This window comes from Mercenaria mercenaria, chromosome 8, assembly GCF_021730395.1.
Source record: "Mercenaria mercenaria strain notata chromosome 8, MADL_Memer_1, whole genome shotgun sequence".
In the NCBI taxonomy this organism is placed as follows: Eukaryota; Metazoa; Mollusca; class Bivalvia; order Venerida; family Veneridae; genus Mercenaria; species Mercenaria mercenaria.
This window is the reverse complement of record NC_069368.1, coordinates 6,011,112-6,035,500: the sequence shown is the minus strand read 5'-3', so window position 1 is coordinate 6,035,500 and position 24,389 is coordinate 6,011,112. Positions and strand designations below refer to the sequence as shown.

Sequence of the window (24,389 nt, the reverse complement as noted above, 5' to 3'; positions counted from 1 at the left end):
TCTAGGACAAGCGTGGTTAAGAAAGTGAATAAGGTGTTTTTATCTACTTTTTAATTTCATCCGAAGTCAGTATATATCTATTGTAAAAATGTTTATTTAACCAAATTGGAAAATGGCAAGTTCTTAAAAATGCAGTTTTCTGAATGGTCAGTTCGAATTCAGGCATTTATCAGGCATACGCCTAAAAATAATTATTTCAAAATTCATACTGCTATTTCTTTTGTAGTGGTAAAGTTAAAAGTATATTTACCTGATTAGTAAAATCCGTGTAAAAGCGGTCTACGTAAGCGCATAGACCATATCCACAATTCGGACTACGGCATGTGTACTAAAATGGCAAATTTTGCCGACATCTGGGTAGTCGAAATGTGCTTTTCAGAGAAATAACAAATGAAAATAGAAAATTAGCGCTCAACTCATTTGCACGGATAATTCAGCTTTATTGTGTGTGATATAGTTTTTCGCATTTATGCCTGATGATACTGCATATATGTACCGAAAATTGTGATACTAAAATACTGATAAATTTTCCCACTTTAGTCTTTGAATTAAAGTTTTTTACGTATTGTCACATTGGAATAAAGTTTGTTTAGCAGCGACGTCGAAATTCCTCAGAAAAATTATCATGTACCCCACCCACCTGATTCTTATACATTAAAATGTAAGAGCATGAAATAAATTTTGTCGATTCTCAGAATTTGTGTCAGAGGGAACTAACCATTTCATATTTTCAGCTGTCATGAACACAATACAAATATGATTATTACAAACGATTTATTTATAAATTATGATACAACAGACGTATATAAAAAGAAGACAGATGTATAAAAACGAAGTGTATGAAAGGAGTACATTTTAAAGTGCGTCAGTGCAGGCTTAACATATTTCGGAAAAGTGTCTCTTTGCGCTAAAGAAGCGTAATACAAGATCCTATATGTCTGATGTCCACTAGTTATCTTTGCTATTTGATTAACCCACTTTCCGCAAAAGCACTGTGTAAAATTAGTACTTTCTGTGCATTTGTGTTTATACCAGTTTCGTGTTTATACCAGTTTCGTCTAAAACAAAATCGGATGAATTATATTGATCTGTTTCCGCTAAATATCCGAACTGCGTTTCTGTTTCAAAATCTGGCGGATTTATGTGATATATTGCCGTCACATACGGACGATCTATGTAATCAATTAATACAGTCGCTTCTTGTGGTCCTTAAAAGCAGCGGTGAATTTGCTGAACTGTCATCCAGCGTCGGACTTGATAAACAATTTCTCCACTCCATTGCAGCGTCTTCATCCTTCGCCTCAAAGACAAACCCTTTCCTAGATTTTTCAGAGTCTGTTTCTTGTTGTGTTGCTTTCGATATCACAAATCTTTTCTTAGAATAACTGCAAAGACTTACTTTGCATTTTCTCAAGTTGACGAATCCATACGAACAGATGCTGTCCGAATCTGGATATAATTCCATTACGTGCTCATCGTCTTTCATGATGCATTTTATGAAAATTTTGTGTTTGTTTATTGTAATATCCCGGGAATTTTCAACTATAATTACTTCACCCATTTTAGTGAAAGTGTTGGAGTTTTCAAACGGAACCTTAAGCAATTTCTCCATCCTAAGAGGTTTATTTTGTCTGAGCGATTGTTAGAAGTGTTCTTTAGCTGTTGACACTGAGGAAAGATACGTTATGTCATGACGGCCAGTATTTAAAGCTGTTCCCTTGGAAACAATAATGGATAATATGACGTCAATAGCGAACAAAAACTAATGCAAAATGGAACAGTCACACTTATATTTACGTGGCTATTTAGCAGGTATGATGTTCTAATTAATTTAAACACGATGATGCCGTTAAACTTTCTGACGCACACATGACATTCCTGAAAAAAACACTCCCTACATGAATGTATAGTCATAGGACCTAACTGTCGTTTAAGACCAAAATTTTAGAATAAAATTGACACGGTCGACATGGTCCTTTCGTGATTTGTTTCTTTGCCAAAAAAATTGTTTGGTTTCGCGATATTTTTTTACTAAAATTAAAATTCATACTTTTTTGGACATTTTTCAATCCTTTTGAAAAAAAATATAGGTTTTATGCTTTCTACGATATCCTGAAAAGTTGGACAGTATAAATGTTTACTACCACTAAACAACTGGCTGTTTTTTTTTAACAATCAACTGTTACTGCATGTTATTTAATGATGATTGTAGCACTATATGCAAACTTAATTTATAATTTAGTACAGTTAAATACATTTGATGAGGTAAATATCTGACGATGAAATATGTTAGTGAAAGATAGCCATTTTTCTCTTTTCTTGTTGTCGTGCAATCTGGAGGCCAGTGCTGTAAGCACAAGATACCGTTTTCCTCTTGCCTTTCGGTTCAGACTGTTGAAATTTTCAGATACTAGTATCTATCTGTCAATGTACAGTTAGACCAAAGAAATACGTTTTTAACTTTTATATCAAAAGCGGATAACTGCCCTTCTAAGGCAAGAAAAATAGCCGCTTGATATTTTTGCAAAAACTAGGGTTTTCATTTCTATTTGAATTTAAATGTTCTGATTTAGTTTGGATTGTAGTTCAAGGAGGAATAAATGACAGTTTCTCTGTACAAATATATCGACTGAAGATTGGACAGTTGCCGTCCAAAGGGTGAAGGTTAAAATTTGGTGCCATATTTGTATTACTATAATTTAGTGTGATATTGTGATCAATTAAGTGGCAAATGAACACCCCAGCCTCAAAAACTAACTACTGGACTCTCAAAGAATCAAATTTATAACAAACGGTTTGCAACATGACCAAAAACACTTGTTGTTCACTTAAATAAAAACTTCTAAAGTACCTTCGGTATTTTGACCTGCTAATGAAAAATATCAACCCTTGGGTTATTAGCGCACAGTCAATTCAAACATAAACGGGAGATTCATGACGTTATCTGCGCAATACCTTTTACGTTGTTGTTACACAGGTATTAAGCTGAACCTGAATCACCATCTGCGCCGATGAGGAATGAAGGTACTTCGCTTCCGGTACCGCAGGTACTTTGCCAATGTTGACAAAATGAGCGAAATCGGTGAGTTATTTTTCTCTCCATTTTTGTCGTTTTGTTACTGCATGGAGCATTGTGTAAAAAGTCGGGGAATGTAACGGGGGTGTAGTTGTATCTTACCAACCAATTCATGCTAAATTTAGTGGCAAATGATCAATTCTGTAGAAATACAGGGAAAAATAAGCAGGGAAGATCGAATGTCATCTATAGATATAATTTACGACAGTTTGGGTCAGCGGGAAGAAATGAGTCCAAACAGCCGCTGATTTGGTAAATTTCACGTTTCCCAACTTATTTTTCTTTGCATTTATAGGACACTAAATTTAGCAGTTATTGGTTGGTAAGAGACAACTACACACCCGTTACATTCCCCGATTTTACAAAAATAAATGCTCTATGCAGTAAAAAATGACAAAACTGAAAAGAAAATCACTCGCCGATGCCGACCTCACACCTTTTGTTAACAATGGCGAAATACCTGCGGTCCCGGTAGCGAAGTACCTTCATTCCCCATTTAGTACCCGTGTGTTAATAATGTGCAAAAAGGTAAAAGCCTGCTTTCTTAGTTCAATAGCAAGAGCACAGATCTAAGGATCGCGAGGTCGTAAGTATGCTCCCCCGGCGAGGCTAATGTTCTCCATGACGATAGCGTGTCGTAAGTAATTTCGTCGCCCGCCTCTGATTCATGTGGAGAAGCTGGCAATTACTTGCGGTGAACAGGTTAGTACGGCTACAGAATCCAGGGCACTGGTTAGGTTCACTGCCCTCCAAGACGATTTGACAGAAGACATTGTATCGGAAGTAATTTCGTCAGATTTGTGTGGAGAAGCTGGCAACTACTTGCAGTGAATAGGTTAGTACGGGTACAGAATCCAGAGCACTGGATAGGTTCACTACTCGCCATTACGTAAATTAAATACTGTTGAAAAACGGCGCCAAAACCAAAACAAACTAACAAACAGAAATATCACTGACAAATACATAATCAGAGAACATTTTTATTTTCAACCGGGAGCGATAGATTATGGAAAAGTGTGAGGTCAAAGGTTCAAACCCAATTCAGTTCTCCTCTACGCACCTACTCAAATAATTATAGTACTGTTTCCTTCTCAAATAGAAGCTGACTCGAAAATGTTTAAAGCTTATACTTTAACAATCGAGCAACATAAATTGTAATGAAAATAAAAACCGTCAAACCTTTCTTGAAAGCGAATACCCACATAAAACATTTTCTTTCCTAACTGACAAGTTTCTTAGTAAATTACTTCCTCTGGAATAGCAAGTTACGATTAACGACGAAATGTTGGTGTTTCAAGCGGTGAGCCGTCTAGAGGGGTTTCACTGTATCGTCATTGATGAAAAAAGGCATAAAACATGCCAAAATGCCCGAGTGCAAGCAGATCAAGGATACCTGCAAATAAGCTACTAACGGTACTTGATTCAGTGTTGTTATACTGGGATCATGGATTCTATTCAATTTCACAGACACTTGGGGTCAGGAACCCCCATTCACACAACTGTCCTCCGCCCCTGCCAAAGATTATCGAATATTTTGTAGCATTTTAACACTGCACATAGGTGACGATCATAAAACGCATTTTTTTTTTTACAATTTCAGCGTATTTTAAAAAAAGCATTTTCACCATCAGTGCTCCTAAAATAAGAAGAGTGAAACGTGGTGACAGTGGTAAATGTTCATCATGACTGACTGATAAAACAATATCTAGGTTATGATATCACACTGTACGTGTCTGTTTTAGATGTTTTGTATATATAAAATATTGCAAATGTCTCTGTCACTACATTCATGCCTATATCGTTTTGTTATATAGAGTATGAAATACCATAAATACCACAATACGTGGTATTTCAATAACTGCTGTATCATACAAGAAAATGTCGGTAAAACCGATGGATGCTCTCCAAAATATGATTATTGCATTTTAGAAGCACAAAAGTGGAATTCATTGACTGCGCACATATCTCATCTTAGTAGTGAAGTTACCGAAGAAGTTTGTTAGAACTTCAATAAGAAGGTAGTTAGTAAGAAAACGCTTCCAAAGAAGTATCGCTAAAAATCAGCCAGGGTTTGCTGCGGGATACTCTGGGCAGGGATGGCGCTATAGTTTACTAATGTTGATCAATCAAAAGACATTAACTCAGTGGAAACCAAAACATGAAGGTAATATACGCATCTTCCATTGGAAGTGCAGCTGTCTATGAACTTTCACTGAATTAAAGCCAAAGGTTGTTGAGAAATACTTTAGACAAGGATGGCACTATAGTGTACTCGTGTCAAATAATCTAAGGGCAATAACTCAGTGCAAAATCAACCAACCGGAACACTAAGATGATATGCGCATCTCCTCTTCAAAGTGAAGCTTCCTATGCATTTTCACTGAATTACAACCAAAGGTTGTTAAGAAATACTCCGAAAAAGGATGGCACTTCAGTTTACTTATGTCGAATAACCAAAGGGTAATAACCCAAGGTGATTGATATAGACATGATTTCAGTGTACTCTACCATGGTATAGACAAAGAAAAAGTGACATTAACTTCATATCACTCGGCGGAGGCTGTAGTTTCTCATGGCTATGTTTGAATTTCATTGTTATTGAATCAGTACTTGTTTGTAAAATATCAGGAACGTTTGTAAAGTAACTGAACACAAATAGTACTAAAATTGTCTACAATCCACTACTCCAAATAAAGTGCTTACTACAGAGACTTGTATTTTGCAGAAATAGTTTAAAAGGATCTTACTTTAACAATAATATTGATTCAATATCCTATATTCAGTGGGAGCGTTTTCGGAAGCTGGCTCCAGGTGTAAACCAGGAACCAACGAAAAAACCAGATCACAAACGTTCAATGATATTCAATCTGACGCTGCAAGATTATTAAATGCTTCATTTGCAGAAATTACTGATGTTGCTTACAACGCAGGGCTTAGTTGTTTTGAGCGCTTTAGAAACATTTATGGTGTGCAGTGTGGCCACCTTCCATAGAACAAATAGTCGTGTTTATCTCGTTGTTATCGTTACAGTTCATGGTACCCTCAACAGACCGGCCGTTTGTATGTGCAAGATGAGTAATGTTTTTGATGTTTCTTTGTATTACATTATTGAAAAACGCTTTGAGGGTCTGAAGAGGTCAGCCAGGGTAAGAGAATCTAGACTACCAATAACTCAACATATACTGGAGCACATTTTGTTAGTTTTGCATGCCGTGTGCTGAGTCATTTATTTGCAGAAGCTTACAGTCTTGATTTCTTTGCTTTTCTTAGAATGGGTGAACTGGCTTTAACAAGCAAGAGATCAGTTTCGAATGTTATTTTGATATCTTATTTACTGGTAGATGAAAAGGAAGGTTCTATCAAAATTTCTATTCGGTATTCTAAAACAGATCAATATGGGCAAGGATCAGTTTTAAAGATCAGTAGGTCATATTCTTACATTTGTGCGGTTAGTAACATTGAGGAGTTCTTGAAAAGACGTCAATCAAGGGATGGGCTCTTATTTTGTCACTTGAATGGAAAACCTTGAACACGATACAAGTGTACTGCTGTACTGCAGAATGTTTGAACAACTTACAGCTTGACTACGGGAAAATAACATCATACTCTTTTAAAATAGGAGCGGCAACTGCTGCAGCTATAGCAGGTTACAATGTTGAAACAATTAAGCGCGCCGGGCGATGGCGCACGGAGGCTTATCGTGTTTATCTTAAACCGAAGTCCGTTTACACACTGCCAGGTTTGACATAATTGCATCTTTTTATGTGTACATAAACTAGCTTAACTGGTGTAATGCTGCCATTCGGGTTTTGTTACTTTGTGAGTAATTTGAACCAAATTGTTCTAGGTACAGTAAACGTGTGGCTGGTTGGATCGTCTATCATAAAGCAAGCATTTACTGTCGCAAGACGACGGCCTGGTGCAGTGAACCTTGGTCTGACGTTTGCAGTTGTTTGGTGGCAAGGATACAGCGAGTTGTCTGTACTGAATGTTATCAGTAAATTAAAAACTGTTTGGTAGCCCAGACCTTTCTGATCAGGATAACAAGACTATATGTTCTCATGTACAGACATACATATCCGAAAGTAAGAGATTCATATAGCTGCCCTGAGACAGTCTTATTTCTTCCTTCTCTCATCCATATACTTATCTATCTTTCTGCAATATCTACTGACACATCTATTTAACAAATCATACTTTCTATTTTATCATATATTGTATCTTTTCCACTTTTTACATTAGTAACGAGTACTATTTTCTTGTTTTATGACTATGTTCCTAGTCCCATAAAATATTAAGCTCGATATGTCCGTACAGGTTTATTTTGTCCGCGAAGGAGAAGAATTCTATAAAAAACAAAGACAAATATCAAACAGGGTATGCCACGTACCAAAAACGCAGCCTCACCAAAACGAAACCCACAGCACGCAGACGTGCACACCAAAACACACACACACACACACACACACACACATACACATACACGCGCAAACACACAAAGCCAACACACGAGGACAAAACGAACAAACCAAGGAACACAGTGGGGCACCGCCTTGGAACTTGTCTTCCATTCTTATCCTTTCCTGTGATGCTTTGATCAAAGTATGACATAATAATTATGAATTAGTGTTTGTATTTTATTTTCTGGGAATAAATATGTTTAAACCCAATTTAAAACATTAAAAATGGTTGGAGATATGCCCGACTTGTGGCGGGAATGATTCAGGACGAATTGATCTGAAAGACGTTCGTAAACAAATTGATATTATAATGAAGTTCATCAATGACAATTTTAAGTGCAGAATTATTTGGTCTCAAATAGTTCCACGTAATTCATGGCGTTATTCCGATAGTCATGCTGCAATGAAATTATCTCGAAACTGATGAATTAATAGTTATGCTGTCAAGAAAATCATTAACAAATATGGTTTTTATATAAACATCCTGATCTAAGGGAAGTAACTACATCTTTATTTGCAGCTGATAGAATACATTTATCTTTCTTTGGCAATTGCTTGTTTCTGGCACAGTTATGAACTGTTGTCGTCTGTATTGCAAGCATTTATGTTTGATGGTATAAATTGTTTTGACATTGTAATATTATTTCCCGTTCTCATCGAGCAATCCATATTTCGTTTTTGTTTGTTTTGTTTTTCTTTCGTTCGAATGGTTGCTGTTTCTAAAAGGGTTCCTTTCTCTCTGTTTTGACGGTGGCTAACGTAGCGTCGCAGATTTATATCTCGCACGCGACGTTGCCATTGGGCTGACAGCGAACTCCGCATGAATTGTTACAGTTATGTTTTTAGTGTAGTAATTTAAATCGATGTTTTGTCATAGACGCATGGCTTGGTCGCTGATTCCCAGGATCAGGCACGGATGTTTATTGCTAAAAGTTTAACACGTTGATACAGTGCATTCAGTTTTATTGATTTATTTTAAAGCCCTTTTGGGCGCATATATTCAGTGCTAAAGTTCGCGCATATAAAACTCAGTTAAGCTTTTGGATATTGTGCCATTCAGTTTAAACTCCATTTCGGGGGTAGTTTAAGCCCCAATTTTGTGTAGCCTTTTGGGGGCATTTAACGGATTGTTTTAGGGTCTATTTGTCGGTGACTTGTTGATCTAATGGGGTTTACATGATGAGGCGTGAACCATGTCCAACCAGACCGGGAAAATATAATAAGAAATATATTTTTTTTTGTAAATTTGCTTGAATAAAATGTGTTAAAAACTTACATGACGTTTTATGTAATGATTAGGACGATGGGGTGTCAAACAACGGAAATTGCTGGATGAAAGCCTATCGATTAAATTGACATACACTCTTTGCAAATTAATATATCAATGGTCAAAACACAGATGAATTATTTTGATAGGAGTTTATGTTGTTGACTTTCACTTCGGCGTTAATATCAACAGCGATGTCGATGCAAGTTACGCGGGATAATTTTTGTTTCTGTTTTCTATCTGTTTTTATTCAATTAACTTGACACACGGAGTATAATGTATTGTAACATTGTTTTATTCAAAGAGTAAAATCTGTCTCATCGAGTGAACACCACATTTGGTATATTTTTACGAGGCGTTTAGTGCTTTAATCTTACATGTAAAACAAACAAGTTTCCTTTTTCTTTATTTTTTGAATGGTTTTAACCTAATTTTATTTTTGTTAAGAGTATATATACTCATTTAATTAAATTTAAATGGTACTTATGGAATTAAATGTAAATGTCATAAATTCACAGTGCAAAATTATCTATGCTACACTGTTTAACATGTCCGAAACGTTTCGAATTGGTACTATTTCACTTGGACTATCGTTTTCATTGTACTCGGTTTTTGTCATAGACTCCAAATTTCTTTTATGTTTCAAATTACTACTAAAGCGAAAGTTATTAATCAGTATAACTTTTAACTGATACTCCGAATAGCATCATCTAGGACAAGCGTGGTTAAGAAAGGGAATTTCGTGTTTTATCGCCACTATAATTTCTTCCGAAGTATATATCTATTGTTGTTTATTTAACCAAATTGGAAAATGGCAGGTACTTTAAAATGCAGCTTTCTGAATGGTCAGTTCGAATTCAGTCATTTGTCAGGCATGCGCTTAAAAATAAATATTTCAAAATTATTACTGCTATTTCTTTTGTAGTGGTAAAGTTAAAAGTATATTTACCTGAGCAGTAAAATCCGTGTAAAAGCGGTCTACGTAAGGGCATAGACATTTCCCGCAAACTATATCCACAATTTGGACTACGGCATGTGTACTAAAATGGCAAATTTTGCCGACATCTGGGTAGTCGAAATGTGCTTTTCAGAGAAATAACAAATGAAAATAGAAAAATAGCGCTCAACTCATTTACACGGATAATTCAGCTTTATTGTGTGTGATATAGTTTTTCGCATTTATGCCTGATGATACTGCATACATGTACCGACAATTGTGACACCAAAATACTGATAAATTTTCCCACTTTAGTCTTTGAATTAAAGTCCTTTACGTATTGTCACATTGGAATAAAGTTTATTTAGCAGCGACGTCGAAATTCCTCAGAAATAATATAATGTACCCCACCCACCTGATTCTTATACATTAAAATGTAAGAGCATGAAATAAATTTTGTCGATTCTCAGAATTTGTATCAGAGGGAACTAACCATTTCATATTTTCAGCTGTCATGAATACAATACAAATATGATTATTACAAACGATTTATTTATAAATTATGATACAACAGATATATATAAAAAGAAGACAGATGTATAAAAACGAAGTGTATGAAAGGAGTACATTTTAAAGTGCGTCAGTGCAGGCTTAACATATTTCGGAAAAGTGTCCGTTTGCGCTAAAGAAGCGTAATACAAGATCCTATATGTCTGATGTCCAATAGTTATCTTTGCCATTTGATTAACCCACTTTCCGCAAAAGCACTGTGTAAAATTAGTACTTTCTGTGCATTTGTGTTTATACCAGTTTCGTCTAAAACAAAAACCGGATGGATCACATTGATCTGTTTCCGTTAAATATCCGAACTGCGTTTCAGTTGCAAAATCTGGCGGATTCATCCGATATATTGCCATCACATACGGAAGATCACTAGCCATGTTGTCAATTAATACAGTCTCTTTTTGTAGTCCTTAGAAGCAGCGGTGAATTTGCTGAACTGTCATCCAACGTCGGACTTGATAAACAATTTTTCCACTCCATTGTAGCGTCCTCATCCTTCGCCTCAAAGAGAAACCCTTTCTTTGAGTTTTCAGAGTCTGTTTCTTGTTGTGTTGCTTTCGATATCACAAATCTTTTCTTAGAATAACTGCAAAGACTTACTTTGCATTTTCTCAAGTTGACGAATCCATACGAACAGATGCTGTCCGAATCTGGATATAATTCCATCAAGTGCTCATCGGCGTTCATGATGCATTTTATAAAAATTTTGTGTTTGTTTATTGTAACATCCCGGGAACTTTCAACCATAATGACTTCACCCATTTTAGTGAAAGTTTTCGAGTTTTCAAGCGGAACCTTAAGCAATTTCTCCATCCTATGAGATTTTGTTTTGGTATAAGCGATTGTTTGAAGTGTTCTTTAGCTGTTGTCACTGAGGAATGATACGTTATGTCATGATGGTCAGTATTTAAAGCTGTTTCCTTGAAAACTATAATGGATACTATGACGTCAATAGCGAACTAAAAAACTAATGGAAAATGGAACAGTCACACTTATATTTACGTGGCTATTTAGCAGATATGATGTTCTAATTAATTTAAACACAATGATGCAGTTAAACGTTATGACGCACACATGACATACCATAAAAAACCCACTCCCTACATGAATGTGTAGTCATATAAACATGAAACATTGCTACTGGACTCTAAAAGAATCAAATTTATACTTATATTTGGTACATAAGTAATACGGGAAAACCGAAGGTTTTTCCGTCTATAGATAATGTGTACGTGTATATATGTCAAAGTAAACCTATATACCGTTCAACTTGGGAATAAGTTCTATACCTTCACCGGTTTTGTTGTTGTTGTTCTCCCATAATTCTACCGGACCTGCTGCCATGCTTGCGCAATAAATAATTTTCAGGACGACATTTGATAAAATAAAATTTCTTATGAACGCTCGGGCGCCGCATTATTAAAACAAATTATTCTATCGAGTTGAAAATTCGCGGTATCAATAGAAATCGGTGTTATTCGGGTTTCTTCGTGAAACGAGTTTATGGATGATTCAAGCGGCCCGCTTTTTGTTTCCAATAATGAATTATGATGTAACTTACAGTAAGCTACATTACTGCACTGTTTGAATAACAAAACCGTTGTTTATTTATTTCTTTGATTGTAGAAAAGCCGATAATTTCAAAAAGGTCAATGTAAAACGAATATAGACACGCCGCTGTCCTAACAAAATTTATTTATATACAAAATTTTATCACACATTTATGTCAAAAGTCTCTGTGGTCCAGTGGTTAGTGCACATACTTTCCTTGCGCGAGGTCCGAGTTCGAATCTCGTAGATTGCTTGAATTGTTTCTTTTTTTTTTTTTTTTTTTTTTTAAGCTTAGGCCCAATTTAATTTTTTTTCTTGATATTTATCACACTTTTTTTAATTACTGGAACACAAATCAATAATAAGTATAGTTAACCAATGTTCATGTCTGTAAATTTTGAACAAAATATTCGAAGGCATGGAAAAGCATATATCGATATTGCTTATCTCCCCTCCCTTCCACAATCTTTCACATACATTGCAACTACTTTCTAAAAGTCAATTCATTGACTAGAGTTTTAGTAAAATTACACTTGAAAAAAAATGTTGGCTATAAACTTTAGAGGCTCACTACGATCCCTATCAAGCTAAGAAATTAACCTTAATCATATTCAAAAAAAGGTCCCAGACTGTTAGCAGTTAGGTAAATTAAATTGAATTCCGACCAAGAGTGTTTGTGTTATAAATAAAATTCTGGTCAAGAACTTTTTACAATGAATTTGAAATAAGAATATACAAGTAAATGGTTGTTTGTCATTCTCACATACACGAGTTTTACCATAGCTGTATTGGAGGAACACAATTTGTCCTAAAAGAGTGTCATTTGACAATAATGGCATTTAAACGAATTAAAATAGTCCGTGTTTAGGATAGCAGGATTATGTAAGTTCCGGTATCTATACTACAAAAGAATATCAGAACAAGATGATATTGAATGTGATGTTACACAGGCATAATGTGTAAATTGTTTTGTTTTATTTTTTGGATTGTTTTGTCGTTTTTAGAAACTATTTGTTTGTAACAAATGAACTGAAAAGAATATGTGCATTCCCGGATTCAGAAATTTTTATCAGAGAAACAAATTGATAGCAAAGGCATGATCGTTGTAAACAGAAAGAAAATTGGTAATACTATGTATAAATAAATGACTTGCATTAAAATTTTTATCCAAAACTATTGAGGAAGAGTGTGTTTTACGCATGCTCACTGACAACACATAAAGGCCTGATATTGGGTCATTTTTGAATGACTGTTGCACCATATATAAAACTATGAGGAAAATTTTGTAAATGACAAAGTGTTCGAATTTATCAATGTTCGTACAGCCCCCATTTTACATATCCCTTTCCGGCGCTCACTTCGTGTGAGTTTAAATTAGCTTACTAAATATAAATTTGAATTATGTAAAGTTTTCAGCAAAAGCAGCATTATTTTGATAACAATAAATGATAACAATTTGCAGATATAAAAAAGTGACAGGTAAAAAATCCCTCGTTATCTGTCCGGGTTTATGCAACAGTTTCGTTTTTGTCGTGTTGAGCGACATGTGAAGTTTCCACTTTTCTCTATTTTATCATCAGTACAACTAATGGTACATTTTGGGACTAGATTCTGTGCAGCCAAATATCACTATTATCTTTAACTCATGAATACTATTTTCCATTGTCTGTCTAGTCTTGATACATTTGAAGAAATGATTAGATCTATGTTCATTTAAACAAAACTTTTTAAAACAATTCCCCTTCTTATTTTTATAACAATAGCAAAACCATCAGGCTTACTGTCAAAACTGAAAGTCAAACAGAAAATATCAGAAAGAACAATTTAATGCAGAAAAAAAAGAAAGAATCCGTATCACTATCACTAGGTTTTCCCGTCAGATAGGCAGCGCCTAATTTCATATTATGAGATAAGCAATGCCTCAATCGGGAATCGTTACAGTACATCAATTTGCCCAGAAATATGCGTTTGTATCAATTTAAAGGTAGATTTTGGAATAGAAAACAATACTGCCCATATCTGTATTGATGTGTAAGACGTTGCGGTTAGGACAAGTTATGTGGACGCCTATTACGCACGAGGAAAAAGCGCATTCTTCCAAAAAATCCGAAGTCAGACGCTCTGTGCATATGCCGGAAGACCACATTTTTAATTCGATAATATATCTCATTCGGTATATATCGCATGTTAATGTAGAGGGAGCGATCCCGAATTTCGTCGCTTCGCGATAAATATCGGTAGGATCGATTCCCCACTAAGCTGTACCTGCATCACCATCTACGCCGATGAGGAATGAAGGTACTTCGCTTCCAGTACCGCATGTATTTCACCAATGTTGACAAAATGAGTGAGATCAGTGAGTGTTTTTTTTATTTTGTTACTGCATGGAGCTTTTTTTTTAAATAACAATATCGGGGAATGTAATGGGGTTGTAGTTGTATCTTACCAATCAATTCATGCTTTTAGGGACAAATGTTCAATATCATAGAAATGAAAGCAAAAAATATGTTGGGAAGGAAACGTGAAATTTACCGCATCATCGGCTGTTTGGACTCACTTCTTTGCAGCTGATCACTGCTGTCGTAAATTATACATATAGAGGACATTCGATTTCTGAATTTTAAACTTATGCTAATTTTTGAAAAGTACCGCAAACACTTTAGAATCAAAGCTAACGCTGGCAAAATCAGAAACATAATTTTCTACTTTCGTATCTACTTTCGTATTTCTTAAAATGAAAACATCAAGAGTCTGAATTCAGCGTTTGCTTTGATTCTAAAATAAATCGAACAATAGGCAGTGGACAAAAATAAAAATAATTTTATTGCTTATTTTCTTGGAAATAGCACTACATCTGACGGATATAACATCATTTTGGTGCGGCGATTTGTTTACTTTTTGGCCAGATTTATGCCTCGATGATTTTAGAAGTACCTGAGGAACCTCGAAGTGGCTGCAGGGTCATCGAAGTGCCTGTGGTTATTTTCAAAAATTTGCATACCTTTAACTTGGAATTTGCTGGATAAATTTTATGTTTCGAAATGTTACCTATAGATATAAATTTGCGACAGCAGGGGTCAGCGGGAAGAAATGAGTCCAAACAGCGGCTTATATGGTAAATTTTACGTTTCCCCACTTATGTTTCCTTGTATTTCTAGGAAATTGATCATTTGAAACTAAATGTAGGTTGGACGTATAGGTAAGATAAAATTATTCCCCACTACATTCCCTAATTTTAGAAAAGAAAGTTTCATGCTGTAACAAAATGACAAAAATGAAGAAAAAATCACTCACCGAACTCACTCCTTTTATTAACATTGGCGAAATACCTGCGGTACCGGAAGCAAAGTACCTTCACCACAGGCATAGTTTAGTACCCGTGTGTTAATAATTGGCAAACAAAATGAAATAAATAAAAAAATTATCAGCCTGCCCTCTTAGTTAATAGCAAGAGCGCAGATCTAAGGATCGCGGGGTCGTAAGTTCGTTCCACTGGAGAGACTGATGTTCTCCATAACGATAGTGTGTCAGAAGTAGTTTTGTCGCCGTTGAGAATTTGGCAGTTACTTACCTTCCGTAGAGTAATAACTTACGATTAACAACAAAATGTTGGTGTCTCAAGCGGTGTGCCGTCTTCGTTTAAAAAAAGTAGAAAAGCATGCCAGAATGGCCGAGGTCGAGTATATTAAGGATACATGCAGATACGCGATTTAACTGTACTTTATTCATTGTTGTTGTTCTTCTTCCGGATAATGTGCTGGGCTCCTCTGAAGCATCGTCGCACAATTGTGACTATGTACACGTGTGAAGGGAAAATCAGTGCATCTAACAGGATAAAAACAGTCTGCTCCAGAGTTTCATGTATAGCCCGCAAAGCCTTGTCTTGAAGACATCTAGGGACGGGGCTGACAATGCCTCTTCTGGTAGCCTGTTCCAAAGCTGGATTCCGGAAGGGAAGAAAGAGTACTTACACTCATTAACATTGGTGAAAGACTGAAGGAATCTGTTTGCATGGCCTCTAGTGTGTATGCCAGTTGGAATCAGTATGCATTGGGCTCGGATGTCCACAAAGTAATTGATGACCCGGTATATCATTACTGCCTTGGTTTGTTGACGCCGGGGTTCTATTGTATCCCAGTCCAACTCTTGTATCATGGCGGTAACGCTGCTGGTGTGTCTGTAGTAATCAGTACAGAACAGAGCTGCCATCCTTTGGACTTTCTCGAGCTTGTTGATGTTGGACCGAGTATGGGGGTCCCATACTGACGACGCATACTTGAGTTGAGGTAGAACCAATGACTTGTAGCAAGTTGCCTTGATATTACATGGGCAATGTGATAGGTTCCTACGTAGGAAGACGGTTTTTGTATTGGCTTTCTTAGCTGTGTTGTCTATGTGGCTGTTTCACGATAGTATATTGTTGAGTGTAACGCCCCAATAATTGGCCCGCCCGCTTAGCTCAGTAGGTAAGTGCGTTGGTCTACGGATCGCGGGGTCGTGAGTTCGATACTCGGGCGGGGCGTATTTCTCCTGCTTTTTGATAAACGACATTGGTCGAAATCATTAGTCATCCACCTTGATTCATGGGGGGAAATTGGCATTTACTTCTAGAACAGGTTGTACGGTCAGAACCAAACACGGTTATTAAACGCCCGCTTTAAAAAAGCGAAATATGTTGAAAAAGGGCGTTAAACCGAAAAAAACAAACAAACTTCGCCTTATTCGCTGTTTTAGTTTTGGCCAGGATAAAAATTTGAGCAACTGACCTTTGCTTGTTGGGAGGCCCGAAAAAATTTGCACTTGTTGACATTAAACGCCATCAACCATCCATTCCCCACTCCGTGTTTGGTTGGGTCCTCTTGAAGTGCCTTGCTATCTTTCTCCGAGCTGATCGTTTGTAGAAAAGGCAGCGTCGACAAGGGGGCGTGTTTGTAGATTCCCCTTTTTGGGTTTAATCAGAGTATACCAAAAACGGGGGGCCCAAGTACCGCCCTTTGGGGGGCGGGCCCTGATGCAGTTGCTGTTGCCGGTCCCTTTTAAAAACAATTTTGTTGTCTGCCGCGAGGAAGTTATTTTCCCCCTTAGAGTCTTGCCCCAATCCCGTAGTGGGGGATTTGGCTACAGACGTTGTGGGGGTATTTTAAACAAACCCCTAGGAAAAATAAAGTAAAGGGCGTCGACTTTATTTGTTGTTCAAAACCTCTGCAAGGTCTGGACAGTGGTGATTATTGCAACTCGCATTCCCTCCTCTTTCTAACCCCTTGCTATTGATCAGCGAAAGGGTTTTTTTCGTCGAGGAATTTTTCCCCGGGGGTTAGGAAGTGCTCATAATTCTTGCAGCAAATTCATGCAGGAAACGGGGGGTAACAAACCCCCTTTGCCTTTGTCTCCCTTCTTGAAGTTGTGAGACAAGGCATCCAATCTGGGTCATGTGGTCTATGGGGGGAAGAAATTTTCCTTTAAAGGAACTGGACGAGATCGTGTCAGGCCCTTTGCCTTATGGGGTTTAGCCCCTAAAACGTTTCAAACACCTTAAACAAAATTTCAGTGGGGTGCGAAAATTTGGGAACCCTGGCCCTATGTGGGTAACAGATACGGTCCACTATATAAAACCTGCAAAAAAAGGAAAATTCAGACATTTTTTTTTTTATTTTTAGAAATAAATGTAAATAAAAGTATGTTAAAGGGCAAAACAACAAATTTTTCATTTCAAAGAGTGGTCTTTGCAACCGTATTTTTAAAAAGAAAAAAAAAGTTGTGACGGGGAAATTTTCTCTGACTGCTGAAAAAAATTTCGTTACGATATCCCCCGGTAAGTCTGTTTTCGGAAGTTTGAAAACGAAGATTGCAAATCCTCGCCCCTACATCATGCCTTATCGTCGTTATATAGAAATGAAATATAAAATAACAAATACGGGGTATTTCAAATCGCTTAACTTTAAAATGCGGAAAAACCGTGATGCCTGGGAAAATGATTTTACATTTTAGAAGCAAAAAGGGGAATTCATTTGACTCGCCTTACCGTCTTGTAGTAAGCACCGAAAAGTTTGCAAATTGACAAGTATTTTATAAGAGAATGCTTCCAAAGAATTTTGAAATAAAAAAGCGGGGGTTGCTGAGGAATCCCTTTGTAACCTGTAGTCTAAAAATTTAAATAACCAAGGGCAGCAGTAAAAGAAAAAACAAAAAAAGAAGAAAAATACGCATCCCCCTTTGGAAGTGCAGCGTTTAGAACTTTCCCCCTAAATTTTTAAAGCCGCCTTTGGAAAATTTTTAGAAAAGGGATGGCACTATATGTCAAAAGAAAAATAAAAGGCAATAACCATGCAATTCAACCTGATTCCTCCATAAAGAATTCAACTCCCGAGCGGGTTTCGAACCACACGAGGGGGCAAGTGCTTTGAAGTCCCCGACCTTAACAACTCCGACAGAGGCCCCCCGAAAGCCAAATACCACATCTCATCGGGAAATGAAGCTTTTTGTGAAGTTTCTTTAAATTTTTCAAGCAGGGGTTTTCTGGGGAAAACTCCGGAAAAATTGGGAATAAAAAAGGGGCATAACTCGTAAAAATTCATCCGTCAACTAAAGAAATAGCGCATTTCTTTTACAAATGCAGCTTTTATGAATTTCACTGAATCAAGCCAGTAATCGCTGACAATACTCCGAACAAAAATTTACAAAATTGAATAATAAAAAGTCAAAAAGTCAGTAAAAAATCCCACCGGAACATGAAGAGAATGTGCAATCCACCGGGGGAATTTAAAGTTTCCTAGAGGTTCCACTAAATTCAGTAAGTTTTTGCTGACAAATAAGTCAGAAAAGAAAGGGCTAAGATATTTAGTTGAATAATCAAAGAGCAATCTCAAAAAAAAATTATGCCCCGGAAACAAAAAGAAAATATGCGCATCCCCTTAGGAAAAAGCTCCAGAATTTTCGAAAAATTCTCAGTCTTTAAAAAGAAAACCCCAGAAAAAATTGCAGGACGGACGGACGAAGCGGCAAAAAAATTTTCCCCCCCTTTGGGGGACAAATAATTTGGCGTGTAAAAACGGGTAGGCCAGTAAACTATGATCAAAAGGCCCAAAAAAACGTCGTTTAAACAAGAAAAAACAAAAAGCTCAATATTATCGAAAATGGTTCCAAAATTCTTTTAGCAAACGTGTTCTTTAAAAATAATTGTTGTATAGAGACAGCTAAAGAACTTTTCAGTAATCAAACATCTTAAGGGCTTATTTTATATTTCGGGGCGAGTTTTCTTCAAAGAAAAAATTCATTTTCAAAGATGCTTTTACTATTCGAACTCAAAGAAATTTTTTTGTAAATTTTTTTGAAGTTTATTAAAATACTTTTAATAAAATTTTTGAAAAATATGATTTTAAAACCGCAAAAAAACGGTCTTTCCTTTTCGTGAAAATACGTAAAAAAGTCCAGAGGGTTGCCGTTTTTATAAGTAAAAAGTTTCTAAATGTATGTTGGTTTACGTATCCCTTAAGGGCTTATTTAGTCTAAGGCAACCACCGGAAAACCGAAATAACTACGGAAATACGAAAACGAGGGGAAAATTCCCAATTTTTAAAGGCGAAATTAACGGCCTTACCAATTATTTTATATTTATTTAACAGATTGCTTTTTCTATTGATTCCCATTTGTATCACAGAAAAAACAGAAACCTGGAAATATTTTGAGCATTTCATGTAAGTAATTTTTTACACTTTTAACTTTTATTTAGGGCTCCTCAAAAGATTAGCTTTTGAATGTTTTTTAAAAGCTTGGCTTTGCGTTTCCAGTTCCCTCATTTTTGGGGGACTTGCTAATCGTTTCTACGTCCCATCGCCCACGTAAACTTTCTTGTATTTTTACTTTCTCCACTACGGAAAAAGTCCGCGTCCTTTCATATTGACCGGTTCGCCACTTTCCCCGATTTCAGACCTGACACTTGTTCAACTTAGATTCAGAAGGGCTGTTACGGAAACCTTTAAAACATTTTCCTGAATTGCATAAAGTGAAAAATTTACTTAAATTTTCTGGGTTTGGAGAATGTTTCGTGGAGTAGAAATAGCCTGACTTTCTCTTTTAAATGAAACCCAGAGCCCGGAGCTTCGTAAAAAAGTCTTCAGGAAAAACACCGCTCGGTCGAAAAATTAACCTCTTTGCCCGCTGGGGTTGCGTTTGAAGGTTCAATAGGGAAACTTCAAAAAAACTCAAATGACGATTTTTGAGAGAACGGTTCAGATTTGTCCATTGCGAAATCTCCTCAAAAAAATTCTTTTTTTTGGCAAATGTTTTTCCCAAACTACTGTCAAAAACTTTAACATTTTTTCCCCTTCTGTGCACTTTTCAAAACAGAGTATTTTCCCGTTTTCTTTCAAACATTTTGTAAGGATCCCAAAAAAATGGTTTAAAAAGAATTGCCGACTCATTTCTAAAACGACTAAATCTTTGACTTTCTTCTTCTTGTCCCATACGTAACATTTGTAAACTTTCATTTCTACTGCTTTTGCTACGTAAACTAAAGTCTACAATATCATATAGGCAGAGGCACTACCCAAGACAACATAACATTTTGGGCCCGATTTTTTTAACCGTTGGTTTTAAGGGAAGGAAAAACCCTTTCCGATTTTGTTTCCGACTTTTTTGTCGGTAGAGATTTATCCGATTTCGGCCGAGCTTTCGCCGCACCAGGCCGATCACTACCAACGTCCCGACCGCCCAAGGGGTTCGTCAATCCTAGGCGCTTTTCCTTTTGGTGTACCGTTTGGGATTTTGGGAAAATCTTTGCCGAACGAAAAGGGGACTCCCTTTTAATTTCCCGGGAAAAGTACAAACAAACTTGAAGTCCCCCATTTTTTTAGAATAATTTAGCAAATTTAGTTTCGAACACTAGTTTTTTTCTATAGGGGTCTCTTCTACTCGTGGAGATTTTACTCAAACTTTTTCTCATACTGAAAAATTTTTGATTTGAACGTGTGCATCCCTTTTTTGAAGCGGGTCGCGAAAACTTATTACATAACGTCCTTAGCTTCGAATTTTACAAAGTGGAAAAACCCTAAAATTGGGTCTGGGGGTGTTTATTTTCAATGAGCTGCCTATGGCTTTTCGGGCTAAAATAAAAAAAACAATTCTGAAAATCACACGGGGAAATGTAAATCGGCAAAGTAGCAAAAATTTAAAATTCTCTTTACCTTTTCATCTGGGTTTTCATAATAGAAAAAAAAATAATGTTTCCCCGGCAAATTGTTTCGCTTTGTTATCACGGGGCTACCTTTAAAAACAAAAAAACAACACTTTTTTTTTTTGGATCAAAACCATTACCAGAGTTCCATGGATAATTCCCCGTCGGAGGGCCCATCTTTTAAATTTAAAAAAAACCAAAACAAAATTTCGTCGTAATATATAAAAACTTTTTGAGGTATCTTGGGCCCTCGTAGATTTTCAATTTATTCTGCATGAACTTTCAAAAAACATCTTACACCAATAAACTTCGGAGTACAACCAGCCACGCCACACCATAATTATGTTTTTCTAACACATTTGATTTGTCACGATTGATAAGGCTAATATACAATGAAAACAAATTGTACTTTTGTATTCGAGTTGTTCGTAGGAAACCCCGGAACCGGTCTCTCATAAGGAATTCGGTTTTGAATTTAGTACGATTCGAGCCCACACCTCCGGTTGGGCGGTCCCACAAAAATAACATTACCGCTCTCCCTCTTCCCCTTTTTATTACAATTTTGGGAAAAAGAAAAATAACAATTTTAACCTTTACGCCATTCAGAATAATGTATGTAACATTTAAAAAAAAAGTGTTTTTCACTTTTTCTCGAACTTTCGCCTAAATTGATTTTTTTTTTTACAGACCAAATGTGTAGATACGTACACACTAGAAATTGGGCGAAGTGTTTGGTTACAGTATTGGTTAAGAGTGGCAGACGTTTTGTGCCGAGGAAAGCACCCGTTTTTCTTTCTTCGACGCTTTTTACGTTATTAAAATCCATCAATTAACAAGAAAATTACAAACAAAAAAGTTAGATGAATCGAGCGATTTTATCCGTTTGTACGAGGCCATCCTGTTATATATAGGAAAACGTACTTAAAAAAAAGACAATTTTTTCAAATTAAACCCAAATTCAAAAAACGTAAAGTCGTCATCTTTAAAAGATAGGGGATCACAATTTATTCGCAAACGATTTAGAATTCAAAAGACGAAATTTTAAAACAAACCCCATTTTTATTTTTCCCTATTTTCTACAACATAAATTTGTTGAGAAACTGTTTTTTACTAAAAATAAAAAAAGAACTTGAAGTGAAAAAAGTAATAAAATATTCCCGAAAAAAGAATTACCCTCTTGTTAAGCAAATAAATAAAAGCCAAAAAAAAATACTGACCCAAATTTAAAAATACAAATGCTTTCTACTTAGCCAGTTTTGGGCCCCAAAAGAATCCAAAGAACCCAATGACTTTCCAATTTGGAAACGATATCACAAAAAATGAAGGTTTTTTTTAAAGCTATGAAGCCCTTTTTAAACCCTTCCTTGGGAAATAAATTTTAGAGTGTCAGTTTTTAAACCGGCCCAAAAAAATTTGTTTTAAATGATTTGAAGGGATTTAGTAGGTAAACCTTTTCAGAATGGGTACGTATTTTAACCATATCAAAAACAGATTTTGAAGATTTAGAAACCTATAACAATGGGGCATAAACTTATCGGAGTGGGGGGTTTCGGTACACAAAGTATTTGATTGTTAAAAGTTTTTGGGAGAAAATTTTATCTACAATTGTCACGAAGAAAAACTGAGTTAATCTAAAAATTTTTTTTATAAAAGAAGGACACGATCCCTAAAATTTATCCATTCATCCCCCTAAAGATGTAATTAAAAAAAAAAAATTCGGGATCAACAAAGATGACAAACATTCCAAATTAAACGGTACATTTCGAGGTTGATTTGAAACTTGAAAAAGTAAAAACTAAATGAAAAAAAATACAAATTCTGAGTACATTACCCCGGATTTTAAAAAAAAAATCTATGGCTAATTGTTGATAGTTAATTAAAGCCCGTTAATATTTTTTTTTAATGGCCATTAAAAAAGTAAAAAGTATGCCATTACACACACAATACACAAAAGGTATAAATATGGCCCCAAAATAAATACCAACAGATAAATCACTAACCCCGGGTTTTTTTGGGTTTTTTTTTGAAAAATTTTTAATTGTTCTTTTTTTTTCTGTTTTAAACACCTTTTCAAAATTACGGCGGACACCCACTAGAATTTCATATCATGTTCCCAAATAAAAACAAATCTCCCCACTTTTCCCAGGTAACCCAAAAAAGGGGTAAAAAAATATTGTTTTAAGTCAAGCCTAGGGCAACGTTATACCTCGTCCGTGAGAAAAACCCAGTCCCCTTTACTTCGAGCTCAACCCCGGGCTCAAATACGGTAAAATACCACATTTCAAGGCAAAAAATTTATTTTTTAGGAAAATTTTGATTAATGCGATAATTAAAAAACCATGCATTATTTGTTCCTAAACAAAAGAGAAAAGCGATGGAGAGACATTCTTTGGATTTCCCCCCCACAGGGTTTGATAATGCAGCCGAAAGCACTCTTCTCACAATTTCAGATAGCGCAATAAGAACTGTAACAAATCAATAAATACCATGTTTTGTTCAAGTATTTTTAAAAATCCATACTTTTCGTGAACTTTTTTTTTCATTTTGGAAAGAAACCAAATTTAAAAATTACCCCTTTTAAACAGACTCTCGGATCATGCTCACAAAACGGGGGTACCCATATAAGTTATAAATTTTTTTCAGCCCTTTAATAGGACATATTTGTGGTGTTTTAGGATTTAATATCATAGAACGTCATATTCAGAGTGCAATCTAATCTTTATGATTTTATATGGTATGTTTGTAAATATATGCAAACGAGACAAAAAAAGAAAACAAATTCTTACGCCTTTTTTAAAACCAATTCATGGGCCATTACAAAGATAGAAAATTAAATACCCGCCATTGCTAAAATTGTATACTAGTATTTAACGGACATTAAAAAGGTGACAATATGCCACGTTTTCAGACGAAAAGGCAATATGAAGATTCAACCTTGCTATTTTTAATACAATTTAAACCATTATTTACGTATGAAATTATGCGATATATCTTATACTAGATATACTAGCCAATAAAAAGTTAATTGTACATATTTATCACAAGTTGTCGTGGCCGAGTGGTTAAGGCGATGGACTAGAAATCCATTGGGATCTTCCCGCGCAGGTTCGAATCCTGCCGACAACGTATGTTTTGCCAACCTTACAGATAGCGTCAAAATCAGACTAGCCACTAGACTAATAATTAGACTAGCCACTAGACTGATAATAGAGCTATTTCTACAGTTTTTTTGTTTAATTCAATTTCAAAAGCCATTCTATTCTAGAGATTTTCTTAGAGGAACGATGTTAAAATTATGATATTTGACATAGGATATAGATTAGCCCAGTACATCAGTACATAGAAATATAAAAAAGATATAT

The 24,389-nt window shown here is 35.8% G+C and overlaps 1 non-coding gene across 1 annotated transcript; it reads left to right on the top strand.

Moving 5' to 3' along the window:
- The first annotated feature begins 24,071 nt into the window (after nt 1–24,071).
- Nucleotides 24,072–24,153, top strand: Trnas-aga (transfer RNA serine (anticodon AGA)). Its single transcript has one exon. It is a non-coding gene; the product is annotated as a tRNA-Ser (tRNA).
- Nucleotides 24,154–24,389: the final 236 nt, after the last annotated feature.